General features: G+C 45.2%; 1 non-coding gene across 1 annotated transcript; it reads right to left on the minus strand.

Annotated features, from left to right (window-relative positions):
* Positions 1-5675: 5675 nt before the first annotated feature.
* Positions 5676-5779, minus strand: LOC118595077. The gene has a single exon (XR_004946452.1). It is a non-coding gene; the product is annotated as a U6 spliceosomal RNA (small nuclear RNA).
* Between the last annotated feature and the right edge of the window lie 1524 nt (positions 5780-7303).

A 7303-nucleotide genomic window follows, 5' to 3' on the forward strand; every position in this document is an offset into this window, starting at 1 on the left:
CCTAATGTGCTCTTCTTGCCAGTCTGTCACCTCTCCTAAATACTGGGGCTCCCCATGCCTCTAGTCTAGAGTACATATGTCCATTCAAAAACCAATGGCATAGCCACGAAATTATTCATCATGTCTTCTATTATCTGAAAATGTGTGACCCTGTAACAGCTTCTGCATCATCACAAGTTCTTAATCCCCTTAGTCCACTCAGAAGGGACTGAAAACGGTTGAGTATCAAGCAAAGCTTTGGCTGTCAAGGTCACAGACTGGGCTCCTCGTCACTCTCCTGTGCCAAGGGAGGAGTGAGGAGCTAAAGCAGTGATTGTTATGGGTAGCATGCATTCTCTTCCTAATAGGCAGGAGCTCACAGCACAGGTTTCATAATACTGTGCTTGTTAAGGCTTTGGTTTCTAGTTGATAGGACTCCCACTATTATCAAAAAAGCAAAGAGACATGTACCATCTACAGCAAATGAAAATTTCAAGGGTGAATAATTTAGGCCCATAATTCAGATCAAATGATGTTAGGGCTTAATCCATTTCTCTTTTGCTAAGTACTCATTGAATTTCCCTTATGTTCCCTCAGAACACTAGTGAATTCCTGTCTCCCCAAGAATATTAGACACTTTTCTCTCTAGGGAAGGAGAGCCTTTTGCCCCATAAAGCTTTATTATAGTATAATTGACAAATAAAAAATGTGTGCATTATGGCATGGAATGTTTTGATGTATATATACATTGCAAAGTTATTAAGTCAGACTAATCAACTCACCACATCACAAACTTACCATTTTGTGATTTTTTTAAAAAATTTTTGAGATGGAGTCTTGCTATGTAACCCAGGCTAGCCTTGAACTCATGATCCTTACAAGTGTACACGACTACACTGAGCTTGCAATGACTTTAGATTTTAATTGTAGTCCCACTTGTCCATTTCTACTTTTTCTGCCCTTGCTTTTCAGTCATGCTGATAAAACCCTATCCAGGTCAACCAATGCCATGAAGACTTACCCCTGTATTTTGATAATTTTATAGGCTGGGGATTTAGCTCAGTGGTAGAGCACTTGCCTAGCAAGTGCAAGGCCCTGGGTCCAATCCTCAGCTCAAAAAGATAATAATTTTACAATTTCCAGCCTCAGTTTATTGACACATTTAATCCGTTCAAGCTGACTTTTGCACATGAGGTGGATGTCCAGTTTCATTCCTAGACATGTGAATAGCTACTTTCCCAATACCATTTATAAGATGACCTTTTCTCCCTTTTTACCTTTAATTCTGTGTTCATCTGTATGGATTATGTACACGTGGGTGCAGTGCCTTCCAAAAAGGCAGAGGTGTCTGGTACCTCTGGAGTTAGTTACAGGCTACTGAGAACCACCCAGTGTGACTGCTGGGAACTGAAATCATATCCTCTGCAAGAACAATGCATGTTCTTAACCGCTAAGCTGTTGCTGGATCCGAAAGGCTCCCTCAAGGGAGGGTGAGAAGGCGAGTCATCAATGACACAGACACTAGGAGTCAGTTGAAGGCAAACAGTATACTCATTCATTAATGGGGAAGGCCTTATATACCTGCCTCCCAGCACCAAGATGTGTCCCAATCTGGTGGCATTGTGTAGTCATCCCTCATTAATTGGGCACTATCAGAAACTCTGACAGCACCTGTTGCTAGGCCCTCAGGCAGACTCCAGGTTGGCTCATAAGGATGTACATTATGTGCATGCCTTGGCAACTGGTTTGAGCCAATTTCCTTGACCCTATGAGCCTGTCCTACTACACTAAGCCATATCTCCAGTCCCCTGGAGACTATCCTTTCTTCACTGTGTGTCACTGACACCTCTGACACATTCGTTAAAGATCTGCTGATGGTACTCCCGAGGCAGAGCCAGGCAGATCTTTGTGAGTTTGAGGCCAGCCTGGGCTACCAAGTGAGTTCCAGGAAAGGTACAAAACTACACAGAGAAACCCTTTCTCAAGAAAAAAAAGATCTGCTGATGGTAAATTCACAAATTTCCCAGCTCTCTATTCTGCTCCATTGGTCTCTGTGTGTAATTTTATCCTGTACAACATAGCTTTGCTTGCTTCATAGTGGAACTTTAAATTAGGCAGTGAGGTACTTTACTTTCTTCTTTTGCTCATGTTTGTCTTAAATATCCAGGGTCTTTTGGATTCTATATGAATTTCAAGATTATTTCCTATTTCTGTGGAAAACATTGAAATGTTGTGGGGATTGCACTAATTATCTAGATTGCTTGGAGTTGTATAGGCATTTTTAGTAATATTAACTGTCTCAATCCATGAATGTGCTATACTATCCCATTTGTGTTTTGGGTTTCTTTTATATCATCAGTTTTATGGTGTGGGTTTATAGATTATTTGCTTCCTTGGTTGAATTCAATCCTAAGAGTTTTGTTGTTGTTATTGTTTTGTTTGGGTTTTTTTTCTTTGTTGTTTTGTTTTTCCAGACAGGGTTTCTCTGTGTAGTTTTGGTGCCTGTCCCGGATCTCACTCTGTAGACCAGGCTGGCCTCGAACTCACAGAGATCCACCTGGCTCTGCCTCCTGAGTGCTGGGATTAAAGGTGTGCGCTACCACTGCCTGGCTTGTTTCTTTTTTACATTCATACAAAAATAACACTTTCTGTTTGTTTGTTTGTTCCTTTTGTGGAGAGTTCGGTTTCAGTTCATAAAAGTACCCTGACTCTTGTGTGTTGACTGTGTATCGTCTAGTGCTCCTGAGTTGGTTTAGATCGGTATTTTGGTGGTTGTATTTGGAGTTTTCTAGGGATGCAATCATGTCTTCTGCAACACAGCAGTCTATTTTCTTTCTTTCCCATTTCGGTGCCTCCCTTTCTTCTTCTGAAGCCCCATCAGCCCCATGGTGAGGCATGTTGGGACCATGCTCAGAACCACATGCCTTGAGAGATGAAATACACTGATTTGGCCAGGTTTACTTGGAAGCTCTTCTCCAGCTATTTAAAGGAAGATTTGAAGTGATATCTCCAGGGAAAGAAGGAAGGATGGAGGTGAGACAAAACATTAGCTGTCCTCTACCATGGGTGTGCCATCCTCTTGTGTAGCCATGACTGAGTAAAATACAAGCAGAGACACCTCAAGACTGTGGCTACAAAGACCAGTCCTGTCAATGGACCATAAGCCCAAAGGGTTTGGGAGAGGGGTGGAAACAACTTTGAGAATTATGCACATTGGAGCTGAGTCATCATCAATACCTCCTAAATGGCGAACTAACTTTAGGGAAAAGAGCTTCCGCTAACTTTAGGGGGAAAGGCCTTACCTGAGCAGGTGGATTTCAAAAGGCTTCAAAGTATGTAGGACTTGCATTGCGTCCTGAGGAATGTGCAGCACTTAGACTGAAACCTGGAAAAGGGCAGCAGCTCAGCTCTGCATGAGGGAAGGAAAGGGGAGCCATGGTGGAAGAGAAAAGGTCAAGGCTTCCCAGTGGGATCGGCTTATAGGAGAGGGGGCAGCATACCAAGCAGGCATGAAATAATTCAAACTCTAGATCAGTGGTTCTCAGCCTATGGGTCAAGGCCCCTTTGAGGGGGTCAAGTGATCCTTTCACAGGGGTCGTCTAAGACCATCAGAAAACACAGATATTTATATTATGATTAACAAAAATAATGTTATGGGTGGGGTCACCACAACATGAGGAACTGTATTAAAGGGTCACAGCATTAGGAAGGTTGAGAACCACTGATCTAGACCCACTCTCTATCACTGAAGTTAGCAGTGTGTCTTTCCCCATACTGTTCTGACCTATAGACAGTGTGTTAACATCTTCAATATTCTGGGGCCAGAGAGATGGCCCAGCAGTTAAGAACCCTTTTCCAGAGAGCCTAAATTCATTTCCCAGCACACATATGGTGACTTGTGGCTACTTGTCACTCCAGTTCCAGGGAATTCAACAATCTCTTCTGAACTCCATAGGCCTCAGGCACTCAGGCTGTGCACAGACACACGAGGGGTAAACACATAAAATAAAATTTAAAAATCTACCAAAACACTGTCGATATTCAATCCTGCCTCGGCTTAAGTATGGTATTTGTCCCCTCCCACCTTCTCCGCCTCTTCCTCTCCCTCTCCCTGCCCAATCTGATTTATACATAGGAGCAGAGTTTGAGCTGGATCAGCCCATGAGCTCTCTTCAGGAAAGCATCCCGTCAGTGCCCTGGCACAGCAGACTCAAACAAGCTGGAACGGAGCTGTGAGATTTTCCGTTTTGTCACTGCCATGGGTCTCCGATCTGCATCTTTTCATCAGAGGTTTAGGACTGTCAAAAGGCAGGGGCCAGAGAAGGACATCTGTCTTAGTTAGGGTCACTATTGCAGTGATGAAACACCATGACAAAAACAACTTGGGGAGGAAAGGGTCTATCTAGTAGGCTGACACATATCACTGCTCGTCACTGGAGGAAGTCAGGACAGGAACTCAAACAGGGCAGGAACCTGGAGGCAGGAGCTGATGCAGAGGCCATGGAGGGGTGTTGCTTACTGGTTTGCTCCTCAGGGTTTGCTAAGTCTGCCTTCTTATAGAACTCAAGACCACTAGCCCGGGGGTGGCCCCATCCTCAACAGACAGGCTCCTCCCCCATCAATCACTAACTAAGAAAATGCCCTACAGGCATGCTTACAGCCCAATCTGACAGCAGCGTTTTCTCAATCGAGGCTCTCTCCTTTCTGATGACTCTAGCTTGTGTCAAGGTGACATAAAACTATCCAACACAATTCCCTATTTCTAGGTGGTACGGTGCGAAGTTGTGTGGTCACTGAGAACAAAGTCTGGGGGAGGGAACAGCACAGGGAAGGGGTGGAGCAGGAGGGGCTAAAGTAAAGGCTAAGAGCAAACAGGCACCTCATTCTCCAAAGGGCCTAGACCCACAGGGGGCCTGCAACCAGGAAGGCCTCAGATGGTGCCCTCCATTGACCAATTGCAGGATAGAACTTCATCTCTGTAAACTGCAAGTTCCTCATCAACAAAACAAAGATAACAAAGCATTTGTTGCATTGCAAGAACTAACAATAAAAAAAAAAAAAGTTAAGGGTCTGAGTCCTTTGACAAATTAACTCCATGGAGTGGTAACTTCATTGTGTTCAAAACAGAAAAAGCGCTTCTCTCACAGGCTGTATGAGGACTGAGCTAGATCACGCACAAGCCCAACAACGTCTGGCAGGAGTGATGTGATGGCATCCTAATGGCACTAATTGGAGCAGTTGTTCTGCAACTGTCTGTGCGGCACACAGGACCAGCAGAAATGACTGCACAGGAAGGAGAAGATGCATCTCTAGGACAAGAGCCTTCGGAGTAGGCAATGTGTTGTTTCACAACGGTCATCAAGTTGGGCACTGTGGAGCACTCCATTATCCCCAGCACTCGGGAGTTCAGGGCAAGTGGATCTCAGTGAGCTCCAGGTCTACACAGAAAGTTTCAGGCCAGCCAAGGCTACACAGTGAGAATCTGTCTCGAAAACAAACAAACAAACAAACCAGCAATAATAACAACCACCACCAAAGATGTCATCAACGACCTGCCTTCTTTTCTGTCTTCACGATCAGCATGTTGCTGTTTCCCAAGTTGGGTTGTTCCCCCAGGAAGCAAGATGGCCATATCCAGATAACCTACATGACTGTCACCACTGGTGAGAAACAGAGGAGGGATGAGATCCCCTTTAAAAAACCCAGACTGCTTCGTGAGTTTGTGTGTCATCCCTGCATGGGGACCGCGCTCATCTTCTCTGCACTATTCCAATCAGTATACGCCTCAACCTCAGCTGGGACAAAGGGAGAGAGGAAGTAAAGGACCAGCATGCATCACTCTCTGCTTCCTGACTGCAGATGTCATGTGACCATTCACCTGACACTCCTCTTGTCATGCCTCCCCTTGGTGAGGGACTGTCAAGCCATCTTCCCCTCAGTTGCTCTTGCATTTTGTCACCACAGTGTGAAAAAGGGTGACTGTAGTGCTGTTCTTAAGAGAAGAATCTATGGGGCCAGTGAGATGATTCGGTGGTAAGGGTGCTTGCTGCCAGGCCTGATAACCTGGGTCTAAAACCTGGAACCCATATGGGAGAAGGAGAAAATTGACTTCCATGCGTTGTCTTCTGAATTCCGTAGGTGGGCTGTAAGCACATCTATCACACACACACACACACACACACACACACACACACACACACACACAAATAAGTAAATAAATAAATGTGACTCCATAGTCACAATATGAATGAATGGACTGGGCTCTACCCTGTGAGCTCTGTGGCTCCACCCCAATTGTGTGAGCTCTGCAGATGTTTTACTCTGTCTTCATTTCCACAGCAGCAGGAGGCCACCTAAAGAATGCTTGAAAACCAAACCAAGCCATGCTCACAGTAGATAAGCACGATCTCTGGTCCTCCTGGATGAGATGAGCCACAAGCACAGAAGCCAGTTAAGTAGCACTGCCCATCCATGCTGGGAAGATGAACACAGATCTGGGGGCACTGCCTCGACAGAGCCTTTCTTTCCTGTCATGTGAGAGCTTATTCTGACAGAGTAAGGACTGTCAGACCGGAAGACAAAGGACTGCTGTGGAGACAAAAAGGATTCCTGTTCTCACAGAGGAGCTACGTGATCTTAGGGAAGTTAATAAACCACCTTGCGTTTCAGTTTTTCCACCTGCAAAATGGAGCAATAGCTCGTTAAGTTATGAAGAATAAACAAGCTAATTCTGGGCCTGTGGGTAAACTGTGAGTCAAGGTCAGGTGACTATTGACAGCTTCCTGTTTTCATCATTCGGATGCAGTAGCTTTCTTCCCCTTCTTACTCACTGCAAAGGTCACTACTAGACCAACAGCAAAAACCTGGGGACAAGTCATGGTCCATCCCTGGGAAGCCACGTCTCCTTTCAGTAACACCAGTGTCCCCACCATGCCCTCCAGGGACGAGGGGCTCCAAACTCAAGGTTCTGAAGACTCAAATACAACCCCTATTGCCCAGATGTTACATTTACTGTCTCCTATGACCCGGGGTATGATGGGTCTCTTACTGCCCAAGCTTCCTTGTTTCTTTTCACCGGAACTCTCCCCACCTGTCACTCCTTACCCAAGAGACACCCCCAGCTCCAAGTGCCTATGTTTTTATCTAGTAAGCAGAAAGGAAGAACAGCACCTGTGTTTCAAGAAAACATGGACATCCTTCAAGACTTTTAGAGCCTGGCTTAGCTCAAGGGCATAAAGAATGCTTCCAGAAAGTCATGGTGCTAACAAACACAAATGCCCGATGTCCATCACCAAGCTTGATACCCAGGACCCCAATTGTTTGC

The sequence above is a fragment of the Onychomys torridus genome, chromosome 13 (assembly GCF_903995425.1).
Source record: "Onychomys torridus chromosome 13, mOncTor1.1, whole genome shotgun sequence".
Classification (NCBI taxonomy): Eukaryota; Metazoa; Chordata; class Mammalia; order Rodentia; family Cricetidae; genus Onychomys; species Onychomys torridus.